This window comes from Schistocerca piceifrons, chromosome 3 (genome assembly GCF_021461385.2).
Source record: "Schistocerca piceifrons isolate TAMUIC-IGC-003096 chromosome 3, iqSchPice1.1, whole genome shotgun sequence".
Classification (NCBI taxonomy): Eukaryota; Metazoa; Arthropoda; class Insecta; order Orthoptera; family Acrididae; genus Schistocerca; species Schistocerca piceifrons.
In genome coordinates, this window is record NC_060140.1 from 235337177 (window position 1) to 235361764 (window position 24588).

Here is a 24588-nt window from a genome sequence, read left to right on the forward strand (position 1 = left end):
TAACTTTTGTTCGTAAGTATTTATTGAATAAACTTACTTGCTTAGCGCCAGAACGGTTGTTGTTTCCTGTATCGTGCGCTGGTGTAGCTGCCTTTCTCACAGCTAGTCTCAGCACCTCACCACGCCAGATGGTCCACCGGCTACTTCAACCAGTGTGGGACTGAACTCTTGCTCCCTGCTATGCGTTCTGCAGTGCCTCCTGAGCTTACTGAATGCTACTGATGTGTGCAGACGCGATGTAGAATGTAAATCTGGGAGATCTCTGTGTATAAAAGGCACTGTCCTGACAGATTGACTGACTAACTCATCTTGGCCTAGCCCAAACCGCTGAAGATTTGGAGATGATCTGGAGGTTTTACTGTAGGCATTGTTTAAGAAGCGATTTTTCGAAAGTCCAACCATAATGGGGTGAAATAGGGGATGAAGGTATCTTATGAAGATGTCGCCATTAACGCAATTTTGAAGCTAGACCTAAAAAATTGGTATTTGGTTTCTTGATCAGAAATAGAGAAATACGTGTTTCAGCATTTTTGGAAATTTAATCCTATTGGAGTGAAATAGTGGGTGAAAGCTTTTATTGAAAATAGATCATTATTAAAGAACTACAAGATGATGGTAATAAAGGAAAATGGCCAGTTGCATGAGTAAAAGTTGCACCAAAAGCTCACTGTCTGCAAATTTTACTCATGCAACTGGCCATTTTCATTTATTAACGTCATTCTGCAAGATTACGGTCTATATTGTCGCTTGCTCACGGTGATGCTTTTAAACTTTCACTGTCATTGTATAGGTATTTACGTATGCATGTCATTGCACGACCACAGCTAATAACGCTTTCCCATGGATCTTCACCGCCTTTTATATTTATTTTGAATGATCTGAAGATGGCTGCAGATAGCAACCGAAACTAGTTGTCAACCTTTATTTGTAATAGAAAAATTGCAGTCTAGGCATTAAAAGCTTTTTACTTTCTAAACATTTTTATTTAATAAGAAATATTAAGACAGCCCTCTCCTCCACATTGTTATAATACAGTAATTTTTAGGTTTATCAGAAAATTCACGACCATGAAATTTGTCCTCGACGAGTCATCACTTTGCCCACTAAATGAAAAAGTAAAAATTCGGAAGCGACCGCTTCATCATCCCTTTTAATTCTCTTGCAAAAGGTTTTCATGAACGTGCGTCACATTTGAACTCCAGGACGAGATGTAATGCGACTTCCGGCTCATAGAGGACGGTGCGTAATGAATAATTCAGGACACACTGAATATATTTAAATAATATTATAGGAGAAAGAAAGGCCATATTTGTCAAGCTCCAGATTGATCGTCTACCCCATAACAACGCGGAAGAATATGAAAGTGCGCCGCATTGCAGTAGGGCCGCAAAATAACCAAACAATGAGCGGAAAGAAAACGTTACGCGGTGAGTAACCTCTTTAGCATTCCACAGAGGAATAATTCTTGATACGGGAACATGCAATATTCCTATTTTGTCGTAACTGTTTCCAAATGACTCGGGATTTTTCCCCAAGACGTCATTCGTTATCATTGCTAAACAAACAGTAACTGCCGCTAAGATGGCGTATCATGTGACATATCTAAGGGAAACTCTTGATAATGTAATGTTTGTGCCACCAGGCAGACTTGGTAGTACAGCCCTTTAATAACGTAGACTAATATTCTCCACGATTAAGTTTTTGCATCATCAGACAGAAAAATCTAATGTGTTGTAAAAAAAAAAAAAATTGATGAAGCACGGCTATAATAGCAGTAGCATAAGAATTATCACATGTACCTCAGTATATTGAACATTTACGTATTTTCAGACAAGTTATTTATTGCCATTTGAATGAAAATAAGTTAAGATCTTTTTTTACTTATTTCACATTCATGATGATCATTTCACTTCGGTTCTGTAGAAGGTACAATTAGCATGTATGTTTTCATTTGTAAATATTTAGCGTGTATTCACGTTTTCCGGCGTGTTCTACACCGTGGAGGACCTCCCACTATATTCTACTGGAATGAATAATTCATACGACGTAATATTATCTGCAGAGGACGCCGGAAGTCAAAATTTTCGGTTATGGAAAAATGCGAGCGATATTTTAAAATATTAAACGAGTCACAAATGTAGTTGAAATTTCGTTGTAGATACATACACAGGCTCACATAAGGTATTTAAAACGTGTCGCATAATCATACAGAAAATAATACTGGCGAAAATTGGAAAAAAAGTAATATGAACATACAGTCCGAGCAAAGGCTTTTCGAGAAGCTGCCCATTCTGTCGTATGATAGCCATCCACAGGAGGTAGTCGTAAGCCATTTTTACGCGTCCTTCAGAACTCCACATGGAATCACAAACTCGTATGAATACACCTGGCTACTCGTGCGGTAGCGTTCTCGCTTCCCACGCCCGGGTTCCCGGGTTCGATTCCCGGCGGGGACAGGGATTTTCTCTGCCTCGTGATGGCTGGGTGTTGTGTGATGTCCTTAGGTTAGTTAGGTTTAAGTAGTTCTAAGTTCTAGGGGACTGATGACCATAGATGTTAAGTCCCATAGTGCTCAGAGCCATTTGAACACCTGGCTACTCCCGAAACTAATAACACGTATGGCACACACGCCGCTGTAATGTACACATACTGGTGATGGGAGTGACGTACGCCAAAGCCGTTAAATGTTCCCATAACTGGAAATCTGAGACACTGAAGTCATGTAACAGCAATGTCATTGTACTGGGCTGCCTAGAGCAATGTATTGCTATTAGGTACAGTGCGTGACAAGAAGGCGTCGATCTGGTTTGTTTTCCGTTGTACATAAAATGAATCCCCTGTATTCTGTAAAGGAAATATGCACCAGTAGGGCCCGATTGGCAGAATTCTTTGATAAACAACACTGGTAAATGTTCACGGTAATGTGTAGGGATAGCGAGTGTGTCATAATTACCATCCACGCATTGATACTAAAGACAGCCTCATGTCATGCTTCAGAGGTCACTCGAGACTTTGTATGTGGCATGACATTGTGGTAACGCATGAATTCACTCTGGGTGAATCCAATTTCGCTGTACATTAAATGTAAATTGCGAACTACGATACTTCTGCACTTAATGCTATAAGTATGTAATATCTGAAATATGTGACAGGTGTAATTACTATGACATCAGTACCAGAGTCATCCTTATTAATGAACGGTTCGCAGGAGAGCTTCTGTAAAGTTTGGAAGGTATGAGACGAGGTACTGGCAGAAGTAAAGCTGTGAGTACCGGGCGTGAGTCGTGCTTCGGTAGCTCAGTTGGTAGAGCACTTGTCCGCGAAAGGCAAAGGTCCCGAGTTCGAGTCTCGGTCGGGCACACAGTTTTAATCTGCCAGGAAGTTTCATATCAGCGCACACTCCGCTGCAGAGTGAAAATCTCATTCTGGACTACGGGAATTAACAGATTCAGCAGGCGGAAAGTAGTTCGATCTAGACGCTTGGGACACTCCATTTAGGATATCGATGGGGAATTCACTATTTCGATATCCACAGTATCGAGAGTGTGCCGAGAACACCAGATTTCAGGCATTAGCTCCCACCACGGACAACACAGTGATCGACGGCCTTCACTTATCGACCGAGAGCAGCGGCGTTTGCATAGCGTTGTCAGTGCTAACAGACAAGAAACATTGAGTGAAATAACCGCAGAAGTCGACATGGGACGTACATCATACGTATCCTTTAGAAATGTTAGGCGTTCATCAGCGATGGCAGCAGATGACCGATGCGACTGCCTCTGGTAACAGCAGGACATCACCTGCAGCGCCTCTCCTGAACTTGTGACCATATCAGTTGGGCCCCAGACGACTGGAAAACCGTGGCCTGGTAAGAACTGTTTGTACGTTTCCGGTGTGGTGTAGACCCCAGGAAGTCATGTCCCCAATTTAACAAGGTACTGTGAAAGCTCGTGGTTGCTCCATAACGGTGTGGGCTGTGTTTATGTGGAATGGTCCAACTGAACCGATCATTGACTGGAATTGGTTATGTTCAGCTACTTGGAGACCATTAGCTGCCATTCATGGATTTCATGTTCCCAAACAATAATGAAATTTTTATAGACGACAATGCGCCGTATCACTGGAGCACAATTGTTTGCGATTGGTTTGAAGAACTTTCAGGACAGATCGAGCGAATGATCTGGCCACTCAGATCACCCAACATGAATCCTATCGAATATTTATGGCATATAATCGAAAGAACAGTTTGTGCACAAAATCTTTCACTGGCAATAGTTTCGCAATTTAGATGGTTATAGAGGCAGGATGGCTCAATATTTCTACAGGTGACGAAGAACCACTTGTTGAGTCCATGCCATGTCGAGTTGCTGCACTACGACGGGTAAAAGGAGGTCCGAGACGATATTATGAGCTATTCCGTAACTTTTGTCACCTCAGTGTAGACAAGATAACCTCATACATATAGGGCTTTTAATCCAAATTCAGTGACGCTAAAACCACGAACGGTGTCACGTTACCTCAGAATTTAGATACGATAAACAGCCTTGAGACGTGGTACGTAGGGAAAGGCAGGATTCAGTGTAGACGGGGCTGTACTCAGTTACCGTTGGTTGCTCAGTTTAAAAAAAAATCACGTACACTTTATTTGAAAACAATTGCAAATAAGGTTGACAATAAGGACCAATTATCAAATTTTACTGTTAAGACACAATGTCTAGTAAAAAATTTCTTAAGCAAGTTGCACTCACGGCTGAACGCCTTATTGACCAGATATTCAACTTATTTGTTGGCTGAAGGCCCCTATAGTAATAACTCAAAAAACAATTTGACGGCTGAAAGTCTGGATAGCAAATTCTTAAGAACAAATTAAACTTCTCCAAGAGATACTAAAATATTATAAAAAAAGGACAGTCATAAAATTTTCGCTATTAAAAGACAATATCAAATTAAAAATTCTTAAGACAAATTGCATTCGCAGCTGAAGGCCTTAATGACAAGATATTCAAATTATTTGTTGGCTTACGGCACCAATAGTAATAACTAAAAACAATTTTACGGCTGAAGGCCTAGATAGCAAATTTTTAAGAACAAGTTAACTTCTGCAAGAGACACTAAAATGTTATAAAAAAGGACAATCATCAAATTTTCACTATTAAGATACAATATCTAATTAAAAATTCTTAAGACAAATTGCATTCACGGCTGAAGGCCTTATTGACAATCATCAGAATCTGACCAGGTCAAGAGAGAAGTGGGCCTTAGACAGTGCTCCAAGGATCGACCTGGGAAAGTCGCTCAACTTCGTAAACGATGAGACAGCCAGCTAAGAGTTGTATTCACTTAACCGGCTGGCAACTCAAACTAATGACAGTTTAAACGCAGGCAAACACTCCTGCAAAATCTACCTAACGTCTGATAACCAATACAACGATGGAATAACCCAGGCAAGGCGGAAACGGCAGACAGCACTGCGTCTTCAGAATCCTGTGTTTAGAACATCCAGAAGCAGAAGGAACCACAACGACCAAAGTGGTCCAAAAGATACAAATATCTGAACCATAATCAAGGAGGCTGTCGAACTACATGCCTTACTGGACAGTAGCAGCAAGGCGAGGAAAGGTACACTGCCGCGAAAATACGTTAACCGCCAGGGCAGGTAACTGGGGCGTTAGCGTCCATTAGGCAGGAAAACACTGCTGGTTGAACTTCATCAATAAACACAAGGAATTCGCTGCTCTTCGTCTCAGCGACCATGCGAGCAGCAACACGTGAACAAACAGCGTGATCTCAAAACAGTGGAGGTTTCGCTACTGGGTTAATGTTCACTCAACTCAAACGTCCTGGGTCCGGTGGAGGAGGAGGTTGTCGCCCTCGCAACTACAGCCCCTCGATCCGGCAGTATCTGCATGCCGCCAGCAGTCCTGGCATGTTTTCGCACTGCCTGACCTCACTGCTGCTCCGACCCAACCGAATTCCCCGACACACTCTGACCCGAAAAACACTTGATGTCCTTCCAAAGATAGTACCACGGTACTAGATATCGATAACCGCTGCTGCTGCCACTCGTGGACAGACAATGCTTGCAAATCTAGTGGCACCAGTAAACACAAGAAGAAAGCGAGACGCCACTATCCCTATTACAAAATTCCAACTTACCAAAGGCACCAACGCGAGCCACAACACGGCTGAAGTCCCATATTCAAGGAATGTTCATAGGAGGAGCAGATGCAGCAATCTGGCAACGCAGCTCACACCAAGGTCTCCGACTTATTCCGACCTTGCAATGAAGAGTCAAGTGTGTATCTGTGTCGTGTGGATGAGTGCGATGAGTGTTTGTGCAGCGCAGTGTTGGGTTGGTGCTGTTGTGGATGAATGGGATGGAGAGAGTGAAACCCTGTTCCAGAGCACAACCTACGCCTCCCCATGAGCACCAAAGGGGCCACCAAGCAGGACGTCTCTACCTGACAGATGGATCACCATCAACAGTGTCACATGCCCTCACTTCATGGGACACTGTGGGGTAGTTTGGGATTTAATGCAGGACACTGGCGCAAAGACTGATGCTCGCAGGCCGTATGTCACCAACTCAGGCAGTGAAAATTTCATCCACCAAATGGATTCGAACCGGCTTACTTCCAGGCGTCGAGTGCCACCGCACAGATGTGCTTTCAGCCACCTCGGACAAGGAGGAAGATTTATCGTTTGAAACAGGACTATAGACATGATTCTGATGCTGTTGGGTTTCCTGTTGTCACTTAGCTGCACGGTTAGTCGAGCGCGTTAACGTGCCACTACCGGGATGCGCAGAGACGAGCCTGACCTAGATGGAACCCACCTCGCGGTTAACAACGAGGGCTGGTAAGCTGGCCAGCCTGGATGCGATTTTAGGATGTTTCCCACATCCCACTAGGTGAATAACGGGCTGGTACCCAGGCCCCGCCTCGCATACATGCTACGCGAGCATCTAGAAAACGTTCTCACTCTTGCACACTGGAATTACTCTGGACGCGGACAGAGGGTGTGCATTGATTCCGCCCTGGAGGGGCGGGGGGGTGGGGGGGGGTGGGAGTGAATAGGAGACTGACGAACTTATATGTTTGGTCTTCTTAAACCAATAATCAGCAGATGCATCGTACAGTCGCGTTGGAAAGACATTTGGTCTCTTTACTATCTTTAATTGTTGCATTTTCAGCCAACTAACGGAGCAAGATGAACAGGCTGAAACAGACTGAAATTTTCTGCTTCCACCTGGTGAGATTGCAAGATTTGTGGAGTTACATTGGCGACACGTTAAAGGCGTACTAATTCCTTAGGATTAACAACTTCCTGTACGTGTACTGGTCGTAACAGTGTTCTAGACTTCGCTCAACTGGAAGTCATTGTATCAGTACTGCATCGGAAATTCTTAAAATCTGGCTTTGTAGTACCTAAAGACGAATGCACTTGGGTAAGTGTATCTAACACCTATGTTAAATCTAAGTTAACCTCAATCTAAAATATTATTTATTTAAACAAAAATGTTGATAGGAGTAGAATATACAAATCCCTGAAAGCTGTTCGCCTTGTTTCGGGTGAGGGGCTCATGTTAGAAGAGAAAGATCTCTGACGTAATTCTGAAACTATAAGTACAGGGAATGCCATGGCAGTATATTACATTTTAATGTGAAATATTACTACAACTCTGATTTGGGGTTTAAGGCCTAGCGGTCATCTTCGAATGTTCCGTCAGCGAGGCTAGAGTTGTTAGATGCAGATACAGACAGATCTAAAATACTAAGCGCTCTAACTAACTGATAGAACTTTCCCCACCCCGAGGTCGAAACTGGAAGTTAGCAGCTTCTGACGGATTCCCTGTCTGACATCACAAAGGGCGTATTAATTACACTGATGAGCCAAAACCGCCCGCATAATAGCTTGTTTCTCCGTCTTTGGAGCGAAATAAACCACTGATTGTGCGTAACAGGAATCCGACAGCTCGTTGCTAGGTTTGTGGAGGTATGCGGCATTAGATATCTGCGCACAAGTTATGTAATTCTCCTAAATAAGGGATTGCTGATTTGCATACGCTGTGATGGCGCCAGAGAGCAACCCAGATGGATTCATAGAATTTACATCAGGCAAATTTGTTCGCCGAGACATCGACGTGAGTTCAGTATAATGCTCCTCAAACCACTGTAGGACGGTTCTGGCTCCGAGACACGATTAATTATACTGCTGGAAGATGCCACCGCCTTCGGGGAAACGTCAAGCGTAAAGGGCTGCAGGCGGTTCGCAGCTGTCAGCGTGTCTACAATCACTACCACAGGTCCCATGCAAGCGCAGGAGAATGTCTCCCATAACATAATACTGTTCCCACCAGCCTGCTTCCGTAGCGCGCTGCACGTTCCGAAAGACGTTTGTGGAGACGACCGTTGACCTAGTGTAGCAACAATGTGATACACCCAAAGAGGCGACACGTTTCCATTGATCGACAGTCGAATCCCTATGGCTCCGTGCCCTCTGCAGTGGTAATTGACGATGTCATTGGGTCAACATGTGAACACGTAAGGGTGGTCTGCTGCGGAGCTCCATGTTCCACAAGGTACAACGAACGGTGTGCTCCGAAACATTTGTGCGTGCACCAGCACTGTGATCTTTCATCAGGGATGCTACCGATCACCATCTATCCTACTTCATTGAGCAGACGAGCATCCGAACCCACGTCCTCTGAAGAGTCGTGGAGTCCAACCATTTAGCGCTTAGTGGCAGTTTCTCTGTCCTACCACTTTCCGTAGATGCTCACGACAGTAGGGCACGGACATTCGACCAGCTTCGCTGTTTTCGAGACACTCGTTCATAGGCTCTGCGTAGTAATAATGTGCCCTTTGTCATAGTCGATTTTGTCTTAATGGACTTCGCCGTTTGCAGCCCATATCTTCGCTAGGGTGATAGCCTGTCCGCGTATAATCCACACTATTGTTACCGCGTCAGGTGCCCGCAACCCCAGCAGGCGGCACGCAACGTCAGTGTGGGCAGTGGTCATAATGTTTTAGCTCGCCAGTGGATGTCACGCAAGGTACTTTCTGTACGAGTGATAAGGTAAAGTCTTCGCTTCTGGTTATGTGGTTCTCCAGTTACCTGTAAACGGCCTGTAAATGTTGCGGCTATGAGAGGTTATCGGTACAGCTGTGCACTTCAAGGAAACAAATTCAGTCTGAACATTTTTGTAGATGTTATGTAGGAAGTTCACATTAAGTCGATTCCTCTCATATCAGAAATGAAGGCGAGTAAAACACGTGGTTTAAGACTGCGTAGACCTTTATTTTCGAATTGCTGTAAATCTGGGAACGCTGACCCTAGTTATTCCAAACTTTAGGTAAGTGGAGCTAGCTTCGTAAGACAGAACTTTTAAATGTAGACTGTATGATTACTTTGTCGAAGTAACGGTTAGCTGCAGTGACGATCAATAAACTTTGTATCTCACATGTAATAAATTTACATTTTCGTTACGCTAAAATAAATGGCCGATGTACAGCGCTGTGCAGAATTAAAGCAACAAACTGCTATTTATATACTAAGATGGTATCTGTTCTTTCGGACACGTCCGAAAGAACAGATACCATCGGTGACCATGGAGCTCGTTAGAATGAAATTACAATGAAATGAACACCCTTAGCAGCTTACAGGCGTTAACATACGTTAACGGGGACAGATGAAAATGTGCGCCCCGACCGGGACTCGAACCCGGGATCTCCTGCTTACATGGCAGACGCTCTATCCATCTGAGCCACCGAGGACACAGAGGATAGCGCGACTGCGGGAGGCGTGCCACAGATAAATCCCTGCAGTCGCGATATCCTCTGTGTCCTCGGTGGCTCAGATGGATAGAGCGTCTGCCATGTAAGCAGGAGATCCCAGGTTCGAGTCCCGGTCGGGGCACACGTTTTCATCTGTACCCGTTGACGTATGCTAACGCCTGTAAGCAGCTAAGGGTGTTCATTTCATTGTAAACTGCTATTTCCCCATCGTGTATCTAATTCGATGTAATCAAACAAACTGTCAAGTGATGCCGTTACGATCGTGTTCTGCATGGAAGATGGCATTCCGATCAACGGACAACCACGCCAGAAATGAAGTCAGGGCATCTATCAAGCGCGGTAGTGTTTGCAGGGTAGTCCCCCACTCGCAGTCGTTGCGTACACAGTCGCAGACGGTTCAGTATGGCCCAGAGAAGACACCTACGGGCACTCTGGTGTGGAGGGTTATATGAAGAATGGAAGCAGGAGAGTTGCAAAATGATGTGGCCCGACGGCTTAACAAGAGCTGTTCTGTTGTTTCTCGGATATGCGAGTTTGTAGAGACCGAAAGCGTATCCCGGAGACCAAGATAGAGCCGATCGCGTGTGAGCTCAGGAAGAATGGATCGTTATTTGGCTTAGTACTACATTGCAACTGGCATCTGACCTCGCAACATCCACTGGATGTGCTGTATCGAGGCCAACGGTATACAAAAGCCTTCAGCAGAGTGGCCTTTATTGTTGGAGACCTGCTGTCTGCTTATTTTTAGCGTGTCTTCACAGAAGGGAACGTCAAGTGTGAAGCCGTTAAGATACCACCTGGACGGTCAAACGGTGGGCCAATGTTCTGTTTACAGATGAGTCCCGATTTGGTCTGGAGAATGATTCTCGACGGATTCGCATCTGGAGGGCACGTGAAACTCGATTTCGGGACCCAAACATTATGGGAAAAAACTGATATAGTGGAGGATCCCTAATGGTGTGGGAAGGAATTATGTTGACCACTCGAACACCTATTCATAAAATTATACGTGTGAATCAGCATTATTTGACTGCTGTTAGGTACCTTCTTGGGATCTCTTGCGCGGTTGTTGCGAGTTGCTGTGGGCCCAAACTTTGTACTGGTGGACGGTAATGCCCGACGTCATAGAGCACGGGCGGTTGATTTGTTCATAGAAACGGACGATACTGCACGTATGGCGTGGCTTGCTCGCTCTCCCTATTTGACTCCCATAGAGCACATCTGGGATGCACTAGGGAAATGGGTTGCATCACGTTACCATTCACCAACACTCCCCGAGACTTGTGAGCAACGCTGCTCTGTGAATGGGAGTTATTGCCTCAATGTAAGATCGATGACATCATTCACAGCGTGTCCCGTCGTCGTCAGGCCTGTATTGGTGCTAGAAGTGGTCACACCCCATCCTGCGACCATTAACCGGTTGTCAGGATGTGTGTGCTAATCCCTGAAGTTGAAAAGAAACGAAGAACATATTTGTCCACCGCTGTGCTTGTTGCAGTTCTACTCTTTACATTGTCTCTACTTTGCTATCACCTGTTTAATACTGTCTTGTGTCAAAATAAACGCAACCATGCCAAATTTCCGTTTTTTTATTTAATTTTGGACACCAGCGTATATATTTCATTACCATCATTATAAGCATCATTTTCAAAAGCTTCATCTGTACAGTATACTTTAATTTTCTATGTTAAGCATGTTGTGGACTTACGTCCATTTTCGACAGTCGTCCAATTCCAAAAGTAAAAACGCGTTCTGCGTACGCCACGAAAATATACTAAAACAGCTCCACAGTGCAAGGTCATCTCGTACTTTAGTGAGGTATTTTGTGGAATACCTGACAGTGAGGGGCTCTCAAATTGTAACAGTAGATGGATATTGTGTTTTGATGTTATATTATGGTTCAGAAAGTAGCAAGGCGCATGTAGTTACTGTAGAGATTTCCTGAGATACCGGAGGTATTTATTTTATTATAATTTCAGTCAAAGACCATAGGTGTTTATCAGTCACGTCATTAATTACAGTCAATGATGATCATCTCCATACACGAGTAAATGCGGTATACTGAAGATATCGTGTACATAAAGATATATAAGGTACAATAACAATGATACTCATACAAGCTTCGTCACAAAGCTACGAAGTTTAAATGTCGTAACTACCACATAAATTTTGGCACTCTGAGGAAACACGTTACACTCAATAACATACAGGACAGCAAGGCAACTGAGTGAAATTTGTTCTAAGATTCGATTTTAATAGGTGCCAAAGTAAACGACTCATTATGTGCAAACAAGAAGACCGGTTTGATGAACTATAATGCATTAGATTTTCGTTAACAAATCAATCATCAGAATCAAAGTGGCCAGTCATTTACTCAGACGTAACGTGGAGTCACACCCATTAAAATGTGAATGAATATTATAAAAGTGAAACTGTGAGAGAGTGTTCTGAAAATAAAGTGTCGGTCACTTCTTAATTGTTGGTCTATGCAGATGATTCGCGGGCAACTTTGTTTGTCTGTGCTCCTCTTTAAGAACGCTGGAGTGTGTAATGTTCTTGGAAAATACTGAAAATTAACATTTTACACCCGCAATAGATCTCAATCAAGTAAAAGCTGTATGTATTTTCCTCTTCAATTACGAATATTAATCAATTTTGGCCTTAAATTTTAACTGAACAAATCAAATTACTTCGAAAGTACGTCGATGGTTCTGGGTTTGGTAAACTGTTAAACCAGACACGTTTTAAAACAGATCTAATGTGTTAGTCTTGACTAACTGTACAAACACTGTAACAAAGTTGAGAGGCACCCACATGCCTTGCTCATACTGTGGCATCAAGCAGTCAGGCCTGCAAGATCAGTAGTCTGCCAAGCGAGCGGACTCATTCTTATTTATCGAGTAACATGAAATCTAGTACTCACAATTAAGTTACAAGTTATTCTCCTGTTTGAATATTACGCAACGGAAACGGAAACGCACTTCTGACTATTAGTAATTTACACAACTCTGACTGTTCACTACGCACTGGCAATACCACATTTTCTTTCTTATTTAACGGCTTTGATCAACACGTGGCCATAGCACTGAACATGAATGGCGCACACATTATAAATCCTGGGTATCATGACAACATACTATTCGAAGGAAAAGGCACCAGTCTTTTTCTTTTCACTATCTTATTTATTCCGATAAATTATATAACCTAAACACACAAATTCTATAACCTACAACAATAACACATGAGAAATTCCGCCCAGTGGACATGGCTTTACATTGGTGATTCTCTATCTTATGCTCTCGTAATTATTTAACGCTACAGTGCACTTTCTGGATAGGATGGTGGATCTTTTGCTATATCTCCCACTTCGACTCTCACACCCATCATCACCAAAATTTCCTCCAGACCGAGTGGTACAAAAAGGAACATGCATAACCCACTGCCTCTGAAACTATCGTGTTACTCTCCCATGCCAACCACACATAATTAAATTTCATGAAATACATCACACTGGCGACATACAATACAAAGAATAGTCACAACGTTATAATCACATCACTTTCAGCTTTCCCACTTCAATTAGTATTTATCCCAGTTTCACCGGGCATGGATGTTTGTGATTTCCTTAGGTTAGTTTTGAACTCTGGAGAATATATGCACGTCTTCCTGTGCAATGCAAGCCAAGTGGCGTTGCTGGATAGACGGCTGACTCACCTTGCTTCTCTCTCAGAGTATTATAGTTTTAATCAAGCGTCACACGGAAACATAACACGCAATGTAATATTAAGAATATATTCATCACACACGCGAGTCATCAACTGATACCATGGACGAGTACTTCTCTTTATCCTTTTTCTCACACACAGATTGAGACTCACATAGTACTCACCACGTGGAAGTACACGTCTCTAATTTCAAGTCCTGCACACGCCATTTCTTAAATGTTTCCAACTTATAGTACACACGCCAGTTATTCAGCTTAACTTAAGCACTCGGAAGTATTTCAACTTATTGCTACACGTGCTTTCATTGTGACCGTTGGTCACTTCCGAAGATTACTACGATCCCCTTAATATTACCTGCCTGACATTTAATTCCCCCCACAAAAGTTCCTGAAATAGAGAAATTATTATTCCAAACTACTCTTAAGTATTTCATATGCATACCATGTCTCCACTCTTTTGTCTTTACGGAGCACACCTAAGACAGGTCTTACCAACGCTAGATCCAGCGGCAGAGTGCTGAAACATGGCCGATCTCGCACTTCCGCCAAGGTGGGGGAGCACTATGCTACCGTATTGGTCAGCCACATTTCAGGCGCTCAAAGCTCAGGTAAATTTCATCTCTTTGGTTCCACCAAAGGTGACCAAAGGACCGTCTCAAAGATGATCATATATTCACATTCACTATCTGCGGTTAGCAGACGACCATACATTCATTCATTTCGCAGATCTCACCAAACTGGATATAGGGATATATTTTGTGGGAGTGCACATGTGATCAATTAAATAAATAAATTGTCCTTCTTTCCTAAACTGGTATCCGGCTTCAGTGTATTAATTGAAATTGAGTTGTTATTATTAGAAAAAATATGTTGTTCTGACGAGAATAACGAAGAATGTTGTACCTATTTTCAATGTCAGGCGGTACTGTACCCTTTCAAAGTCTATGAGACATTCGCAGACAGAGAAACCACGCTGCGACTGACTCTCAGTAATATATAGATTTTACACAGTTAGCTCAATTTTTACATTCATAATTGATAAGTTGTGATTTTTTCATTAATTTCGAGAAATTTTTACGAAGCTTTATGCAAAATATGTTTTCTCGTAGGTATTTTTAAAAGTAACAATATTGCTATCTTTTATAAATCTGACATTATCTTTTGTAAATGTTTGTGATTTTTGCATGTGACATACAGTAATTTTTTTCATAAAATTTACTACTTATTTTGGGTTTTTGCAATTTTGTGCACATTCAATGATAATTTATTGTTATGTATTAAGAGTATAATCATACCCCCATCAGAAGCGAGGTTGGGGTTGGACCAGACAGCGAGGTCATCCGTCTCATCGGATTAGGGAAGGATGGGGAAGGAAGTCGGCCGTGCCCTTTCAAAGAAACCACCGCGGCATTTGCCTGGAGAGATTTAGGGAAATCACGGAAAACCTAAATCAGGATGGCCAGACCATCAGAAGCGACATTGGTGGCATGATGGAGACTGAATGTGCTGCAGATAAATCTGCAGCACAGTAGAGGGGGCACTGCTGCGCTGAGTGGTCTTCTGGAAAGACAAGAAGTGGACGTGCTCCTGATTCAGGAACCCTATTTACATAAAGGGGGTGTATCAGGCTAGAAATATAAGAAAATCAGAATGTGCATTTATGTAAAACATGGAATTACCTTCACGCCCATGGTGGACTTTTGTTCTAGGGACTGAGTGACCATCGAGATGCGGCTATGCGAGGAAGATATGTCGAGGGAGTTCGTAATGGCCTCAACATACTTTCCTTATGAGGACAGTGCTCCTCCTTCTCAGGAGGTGAGGAGACTGAAGGAAGCCTGTCCACAACAGGGTGACCCACTATTGGTTGGATGCGATGCTAATGCTCACAACTTAGAGTGGGGCAGGACTGACACCAACAAACCTTCCAGAATTTCCTCTAGTTAATAACTTAGAGATCCTCAATAGGGGCAAGAACGTACATTTAGGAATATAAGAAGGGAAGTGGTAATTGACATAACCTTCAGTTCCACTTTGATTTGTAGTTACGTCAAAAAATGGCATGTGGCTTTAGAACCATTCTCATCAGACCACATGTATATTAAGTTTGAGGTTGAAATGGGCATTAGACAGACCGTGTCCTATAGGAATCCCAGGAAAATGAACTGGGAGGCGTATAGGAGGGACCTCGACTCAAGCCTATCGGAAGTCAGTACTTCAATAAGGAATCCAGTAGAGTTTGAAGAGGCTGCAGAGGCAGTGACCTCTGCCATCATGACCTCATACCATGATAACTGCTCAGTCACCAAGAAGTGCACGAATAGGAATGTATCTTGGTGGAACAACAATCTCAGACTCACAGAGGAGATAGGTATGAAACTGTTTAACCATGCGAGAAGGAAAGGACAAAGGGCAGAATAACGGGAGGCCCTTGTCAAATACAATCTTGCAATTAAGAAAGCAAAGCAGGAGTCCTGGAAGGTATTCTGTGAGGAGGTAGAGGATACAGCTGTTCAAGCCAGACTTGACAAAATCCTCACTAGGATACCAACTAATTCAGGAGGAACTTTAAAGAAAGAGGATGGGGAGTGACCTCTATATACAAGGACACCACATGAAACGCTGAAACTACTACTCAAGACTCATTTTCCTCATTGTACTCTGACAGACAACATAGACCAGGACGTGATCCCTGTGAGATATCGGTTTTCAGGTATTAGAAGGGAGAACTGGGAATCTGCCAGAGAATGTGTTAATCACAATAAAATCTAACGGGCGGTGGGAACACTCCAGTTGTTCAAGTCACCTGGTTCAGATGGAATTTTTCCAGCGCTCCTACAAAAAGCAGGAGTGAACTTAATAAGATTCCTACACAGGTTAGATTCCTACAGGGTTAGCCTAGCAGCAGAAATCATTCCTAATGTCTGGAGGGCAGCGAAGGTTGTTGTCATTCCAAAGCCGGAGAATTGATCGTACCAAGGCCAAGGATATGAGACCAATCAGTCTGTTCTCCTTTCTTCTTAAAACATTAGAAAAACTGGTCAATGTGCATGCTAGGCAGAGGAGGTTAACAAGGGTTCCTCTACACGTAAACCAACATGCATACCAACCAGGAAAATCGTGTGAAACTGTACTCCAACAATTTGTTGGGAAGGTGGAGTAAGCACGACACTTTCAGGAAATAGCCCTCTGCATGTTCTTGGACATCGAAGGGATTTTAGCGACACGACCTTCGAATCCATGGTTAAGGCAACAGAGGTACATGGCTTGGAGACCACCATTTGCAGGTGAATTACTGCCATGCTTAGTGGTAGAAGGGTAGAAGCCACCATGATGCAAGAAAAAATGGTAATTAACACCACCAAAGGTTGTCCAAAAGGAGGGATCCTGTCCCCTCTTCTGTGGAACTTCGTGCTGAATGAACTTTTGCCAGGGATACTCAGACGATCTTTTCATAGTAATACTTGGCAAATTTTCAACTACAGTCAGAGCTATGGCACAAGGAGCATTGGACATTGTGCAAAACTGATGAAGGAAACAGGATCTAAGGGTCAGTCCCAAGAAGACTGTTGTGCTACCATTTATGAGGAAGCAGATCCAACACACATTCTGGAATTTCAAGCTTCTCGATGAAACTCTACCAGTGAAGGGGATAGTGGAATATCTAAAGGTAACCCTTAGCCGGCCGGGATAGCCAAGCGGTTCTAGGCGCTACAGTCTGGAACCGCGCGACCACTACGGTCGCAGGTTCGAATCCTGCCTCGGGCATGGATGTGTGTGATATCCTTAGGTTAGTTTGGTTTATGTAGTTCTAAGTTCTAGGGAACTGATGACCTCAGATGTTAAATCCCATAGTGCTCAGAGCCATTTGAACCATTTTTTTTGTAACCCTGAATGAGAAACTATCGTGGACTCCTCACATAAGGAGCACCTGTTCCAAGGCGAAAGGTATTCTGATGACTACCAGAAGCGCTTGTGCTATAAACTGGGGCTTAAGCCTCAAGAGTATGTACTGGATACACCACGGTAGTAAGACCTATGATCACTTTTGGGGCAACTGTGTGGTGGAAAAAAGTAGAACAACAGGTAGCTGCTGAGGTGCTTGCTAAGGTGCTTGCTAAGGTGCAGTGATTGGCCTGCTTAGCCATTACAGGTGGAATCAGCAACACAAACACTGCTGGGAAGGGAACCATGCTGGACATGTCCCCATTACACCTGTGGGTAAAGAGGGAGGAAGCAGCTGGAGCACACAGATTAAAGACTGACAAAAACTGGAACTCACTGGGGTATCCAGGATCTCACACTAAAATACTGTGTGAGGTAGACATAGGTATGGTTGGGGAAATTCCAGTCGACAATATAATAACTACCATTTGCTTTAACAAGCCTTTCAATGTCGTAATTGAAGGTAGAGAGCTCTGGGAGAACAAATTTCGTCATCGTACTGGGAACATAATCGGGTTCACTGAAGGTTCGAAAATAGACGAAGATGTTCGGACTGGGGTATACGGAGTGCAGCCAAGGCTGGAGAGTGCAATCTCTCTACGGAAAAAAACTGACATTTCTGCTTGAAACACAGTGGCTATCAGGGTGTAAGTGCTGGAGAATTTGCGGAGATGCTACAGAGGTCGTAGCATTTTCATTTATTCAGACAGCCAAGCAGCCCTGAAAGCACTGGAAGCCTCTGCAACAAGATCAAATAACGTGGAAGAATGCCAAAAAGTCATCTGGAGCTATGGGGAAGAAATAGGGTAAACAGATTGTGGGTCTCTTGTCACCCAGGGGCTAGTGGTAATGAGCAAGCCAATGGATTCGCCAGGATAGGGAGCGATGACACCATTTATTGGACCGGAATCTGTCCTAAGAATCACCAAGGCGATTGCCAAAATAAAACTACGAGACTGGACTAGGAGGCAGCATGTATAATATTGGGCTAAGATCTAAAAGCAAAAACTTGGCAAGGTATTGATGCAGAAGTCATGTTCTAAGAGAAGTCTCTCAATCTTGAGCTTGAACAGGAGAGACGTGAAACTCATGGTTGGACTATTGACAGGCCATGCTCATACAATGCGGATAATAGAAGACCCCCAAATGTAGGATGTGTGGTGTGGGTGAGGAAACTGCATCACGTTTGATCTTAGAATGCGAGGCATTGTAGATTAAAAGACACAGAATATTCGGATCAACCAGACCTGAAGAAATCGTGTCTAGCAAAGCACTGGTAAAGGACCTCCCTGCACTGTTCAAGGTTATTGGTTGGCTTTACTAGAGACACAGACGATACCGTACAATAAACTCTGTTTCGGTGCGGGCAGCAGCGGGCTTGACCAATGTTGCTTTGGCTTCCCTGATAAAATCAGATCAATCAAACTGACAGTCGCTCGCCATGCGACCCGACAGCCATGAATGATGGTCTGGGGCGCCATTTCATTTCATAGCAGGACGCCTTTGGTTGTCATCCGCTGCACCCTTACAGCACAGCGGTACGTCGACGGTATTCTACGCCCCGTTTTGTTGCGCTACATGCCAAGCCATCCTGGGCTTACATTTAAGAAAGATAATGCCTTTCCGCACACGGTGAGAGCTCTAATGCATCTCTTCACGCTTGCCAAACTCTAACTTGGTCAGCAAGGTCGGCAGATCTCTCCCTATCTGAAAACGTTTGGAGCATTACGGGCAGGGCCACCCAACAAGCTCCGGATTTTGGCTATTTGAAGGGGAAATTGGATAGAATTTCGCATGATATCCCTGAGGAGGACGTCCAACAACTCGTTAATCAGCGTCAAACCGAATAACTGCTACCATAAGGGCCCGAGGTTGACCAACGCTGTTATTAACTTCCTCACTTTGTGAAGCTGTTTCTTTTAAATGAATCATCCAATTTTTCTGAAACTGTAGTAATTTGTTTGTATGTGTACGTCGCATCTATCACCTTCCGTCCTATTCAGATAATTGCTTCATGGTGCCGTTTTTCTTTTCTTGGAGTATATTCCGTTGGTATCAACGTAGTTGTCGGTAGCTCAGTGGATAACGCCAAAGTCTGATGAGCAACACTTTTAACTTTTAGTTAAATTCTATGCTTATTATGAAATCGAAATGTTACTATACATACTGGTTCTAAATTTTCATTGAAAATGAAAGAAAGGTATTATGGTCTTTTATGAAGACAGCCGAAGAAGGCCAGTCAGTAAGTTCTCCTTGTGAGAATTATTTCTTCGGAATTACAACAAGAAAGTATTCGCTATGAAACCAGCACGGATTTGACGAAAGTACGGTAATGTTTTTACGAAATGTATTTGACCATTTCTGATTATACAGGTAGTACTGCCAGGTTTATGCAAACAAAAGCGTAGGGGGATTCGTGTGCTAATGTTTCCACTGGAAGGTAGAGATCAGTTTCATTTGTAGTACACAGATGAGATATAAAACACACACAGAAAATGTGTCAAAAGCATCTGTTAGCGTGCTCTTCTGAGGGTGCTTGTCACGGTAATTGTTTACTACTCCTTTTTCTTACAGTGACGCTCAAAGTTTCGTACGACTATTTTAGTTTTGGTTTGTTACTGTACACATCATATAGACCTCCAAGTACTGCAATGCACTGATTTTTTGACGCACTACAGTTCTTTAAAATTTTTTGCATACAACCATTAGGTTTTATGAAGCCTGTAATTGACAGTCCTTGGTGGTAACGTGAAGTTTCGGTAACTTTTGCCGCGGTTGTCCGCATATGTGATGTCAGTCTCATTTTTATTGCGATCCAGAAGAGCAGCCTCTGTTTCGGTACTACCTCTGACTGTTGTCCAGATACAGTCTTAACATAGTTTCTTCGCATATGTAGTTACATGCTTCAGCACTGTTCACTGTAAGTAAGCGTCTACTTGAAGACTTTTTTGCTGAACTCATCACCTCGGCAATATTTTATAGTCGCATGATATATCACACCTACTGATTTATTGTGTAAATCACGACATTATGAATTATTCTTGGGGAGAGAGACATTTTTTTTACATTTTTTTCGTCACTGTAGTATAGTTTAACATTATGGGATCTCAGAAGTGCTTGGTATTAGTGCAGTTAACCATAAAGGCATTCAGTCTGAAACGTGAATGACGCTGAAAAACGTCTTTTGATTCCTTTTTGTTACGAGTTCAATCACTTGTGGACCGTCCGAAACGGACGACTGTTTACGACTTCATTTCTTCTGGCATAATGTATGTTTCACTTTTAACTTTTTTCATTTAACATGGAAAAAGAAAACTTTACATGTTCTTGTGAGCGCAATGTTTTGTCTCATGATAAAGCTTCAAAAATTACCCAATAGCACAAATGACCTACTTTAGCGTATTTGTCGGAATAAAATCGTTGTCTTTTTTGTCTAAGTTCAAATGGTTCAAATGGCTCTGAGCACTATGGGACTTAACATCTGAGGCCATCAGTCCCCTAGAAATTAGAAGTACTTCAACCTAACTAACCTGAGGATATCACACACATCCATGCCCGAGGCTGGATTCGAACCTGCGACCGTAGCGGTCGCGCGGTTCCAGACTGAAGCAGCTTTGGAAGGGCTGAAATGTCGCTGTTGGATTTGTTACTCAGATAACATTCAACGACAAATCCGCGTTCGAACTCACTGAGCTCTCCACACCGCCTTCTTCTGCTCTTACTTCTTCTCTAGTGATAAAACGATGCTCCATGCCTCCTCTTATACTGGCGGGTCGGCGTACCAAGACATCTCGTGACCAATTACTCATTGCGTAGTATACCTGTTCGATTCTACAGAGAGTACGCGAAAGAACTTGCCCCCCCCTTCTTACAGCAGTGTACCGCAAGTCTCTAGAGGAACGGAAGGTTCCAAATGACTGGAAAAGAGCACAGGTAGTTCCAGTTTTCAAGAAGGGTCGTGGAGAAGATGCGCAAAACTATAGGCCTATATCTCTGACATCGATCTGTTGTAGAATTTTAGAACATGTTATTTGCTCACGTATCATGTCATTTCTGGAAACCCAGAGTCTACTCTGTAGGATTCAACATGGATTCCAGAAACAGCGATCGTGTGAGACCCAACTCGCTTTATTTGTTCATGAGACCCAGAAAATATTAGATACAGGCTCCCAGGTAGATGCCATTTTCCTTGACTTCCGGAAGGCGTTCGATACAGTTCCGCAATGCGCCTGATAAACAAAGGAAGAGCCTACGGAATATCAGACCAGCTGTGTGGCTGGATTGAAGAGTTTTTAGCAAACAGAACACAGCATGTTCTTCTCAATGGAGAGACGTCTACGGACGTTAAAGTAACCTCTGGCGTGCCACTGGGGTGTTATGGGACCATTGCTTTTCACAATATATATAAATGACCTAGCAGATAGTGTTGGAAGTTCCATGCGGCTTTTCGCGGATGATACTGTAGTATACAGAGAAGTTGCAGCATTAGAAAATTGCAGCAAAATGCAAGAAGATCTGCAGCGGATAAGCACTTGGTGCAGGTAGTGGCAACTGACCCTTAATACAGACAAACGTAATGTATTGCGAATACATAGAAAGAACGATCCTTTATTGTATGATTATATGATAGCTGAACAAACACTGGTAGCAGTTACTTCTGTAAAATATCTGGGAGTATGCGTACGGAACGATTTGAAGTGGAATGATCATATAAATTAATCGTTGATAAGGCGGGTGCCAGGTTGAGATTCATTGGGAGAGTCCTTAGAAAATGTAGTCCATCAACAAAGGAGGTGGCTTACAAAACTCTCGTTCGACCTATACTTGAGTATTGCTCATCAGTGCGGGATCCGTACCAGGTCGGGTTGACAGAGGAGATGGAGAAGATGCAAAGAAGAGCGGCGCGTTTCGTCACAGGGTTTTTTGGTAAGCGTGATAGCGTTACGGAGATGTTTAGCAAGCTCAAGTGGCAGACTCTGCAAGAGAGGCGCTCTGCATCGCGGTGTAACTTGTTGTCCAGGTTTCGAGAGGGAGCGTTTCTAGATGAGGTATTGTATGTATTGCTTCCCCCTACTTATACCTCCCTAGGAGATCACGAATGTAAGATCAGAGAGATTCTAGCGCACGGAGGCTTTCCAGCAGTCGTTCTTCCCGCGAATCATACGCGACTGGAACAGGTAAGGGAGGTAATGACAGTGGCACGTAAAGTGCCCTCCGCCACACGCCGTTGGGTGGCTTGCGGAATATAAATGTAGATGTAGATGTAGATGTCGAGACACTTTTGATTGGGTAGTGTATGCCGGCCGTTGTTGCCGAGTGGTTCTAGGCGCTTCAGTCCGGAACAACGCTGTTGCTACGGTCGCAGGTTCGAATCCTGCCTCGGGCATGGATGTGCGTGACGTCCTTAGGTTAGTTAGGTTTAAGTACTTCTAAGTTTAGGGGACTGATGACCTCAGATGTTAAGTTCCATAGTGCTTAGAGCCATTTGAAGTATTTTTTTGGGTAGTGTATGAACCCAAAGTATAATAAGAGTACATAACACAGGGAGATGTATTATTCGTCTAGCAACAACCAAATAGCGCAAAATACAGTGACGGAAAAACATAGTAACACAAAAAAATAATCAAAGTAGAGTAATGACTTTGGGGGAATACACTTCTCAAGGTAACATACGTAAGTGATTGACATTGCGACATAACAAGTTAACGTAAGAGCGATATAATACCTTGCAAATGTGCAATGATCGGACATTAATAAGCGGTGTAACCGACAGAATGTTGAATGCAAGCATGCAAACGTGCATGCATTGTGTTGTAGAGATGCCGGATGTCAGTTTGTGGGATGGAGTACCGTGTCCACTGCACTTGGACGGTCAGTACAGCGACGGATTATGCTGGTTGCAGAGGACACTGGAATTGTCGTCCGATGATGTCCCATATATGCTCGATTGGAGAGATGTTTGATGATAATAATAATGAGCGTATGGCATTGGTGGCCGGGAGACCCCTCGCGGGGCGGTTCGGCCGCCGCTCCACAAGTTCTTTAACGCCACTACGGCGACTTGCGAGTGAATGAGGATGAAATGATGATGAAAGACACACAACGCCCAGCCATCTCGAGGCAGAGAAAATCCCTGACCTCGCCGGAAATCGAACCCGGGACGCCGTGCGCGGAAAGCGAGAACGCTACCGCAAGACCACGAGCCGCGGACATGTTTGATGATAATGCAGGTCAACGCAACATGTCGACAGTCTGTAAAGCATGTTGGGTTACAGCGGCGATATGTGAGCAAGTGTTATCCTGTTGGATAGCAGCTCTTGGAATGATGTTCATGATTGGCAGCACAACAAGTCGAATCACCAGACTGACGTGCAAATTTGCAGTCAGGGTGAATGGGATAGTCACGAGAGTGCTCCCCTTGTCGCACGAAATCGCACCGCAGACCATAACGCCAGGTGTAGGTCTGGTGTGTCTAGCACGCAGACAGGTTGGTCGCAGACCCTCAAGTGGTCTCCTCCTAACCAACACACGGCCATCGCTGACACCGAGGCAGAACCGGCTTTCACTAGAAAACACAACCGACCTCCACCCTGCCCACTACCGAGCTCTCGCTTGACACCACTGAAGTCGCAAATGACGGTGGTTTGGGGTCAGTGGAGTGCACGCTGAGGTCATCTGGCTCGGAGCTGTCCTTGAAGTAACCGATTTGTAACAGTTCGTTGTGTCACTGAGGAGTCAACTGCTGCTCGGATTGCTGCTACAGATAATGTCTAGTTACTGTCCGGAACCCAGTCTTCTGGCGGTAGAACGTGACCACCGCTTCCAGCAGTCATATACAGTGGCTACATGCCAGCCAAGTCTTTCTGCATATCGCAAAGGAACATCTAGCTTCTCATTGGTCTATTACCCAACCTGGTGCAAACTCAGTGAGATATTAATAATTGCGTCTTTGTTGCGTTAAAGGCATTCTTGACTAACTTTAACTGACAACGTCCAATCTCGAAGCTAAGTAACGCTCACGACAGTTACAGCGTATACCTAAAGCAAACTTGATTGCATCATCATAGTGTCGTTACTAACTCCATTCTTGGCAACTGGCACGAAATTTAAATAGACATCATC

At 43.7% G+C, this 24588-nt stretch overlaps 1 long non-coding RNA gene and 1 other non-coding gene across 2 annotated transcripts in view; both read right to left on the reverse strand.

Annotated features, from left to right (window-relative positions):
* Window positions 1-24588, reverse strand: part of LOC124790155 — a 717547-nt gene that overhangs the window by 462658 nt on the left and 230301 nt on the right. The gene's annotated exons all lie outside the window — the stretch shown is intronic.
* Trnat-ugu lies at window positions 9703-9776 on the reverse strand. The gene has a single exon. It is a non-coding gene; the product is annotated as a tRNA-Thr (tRNA).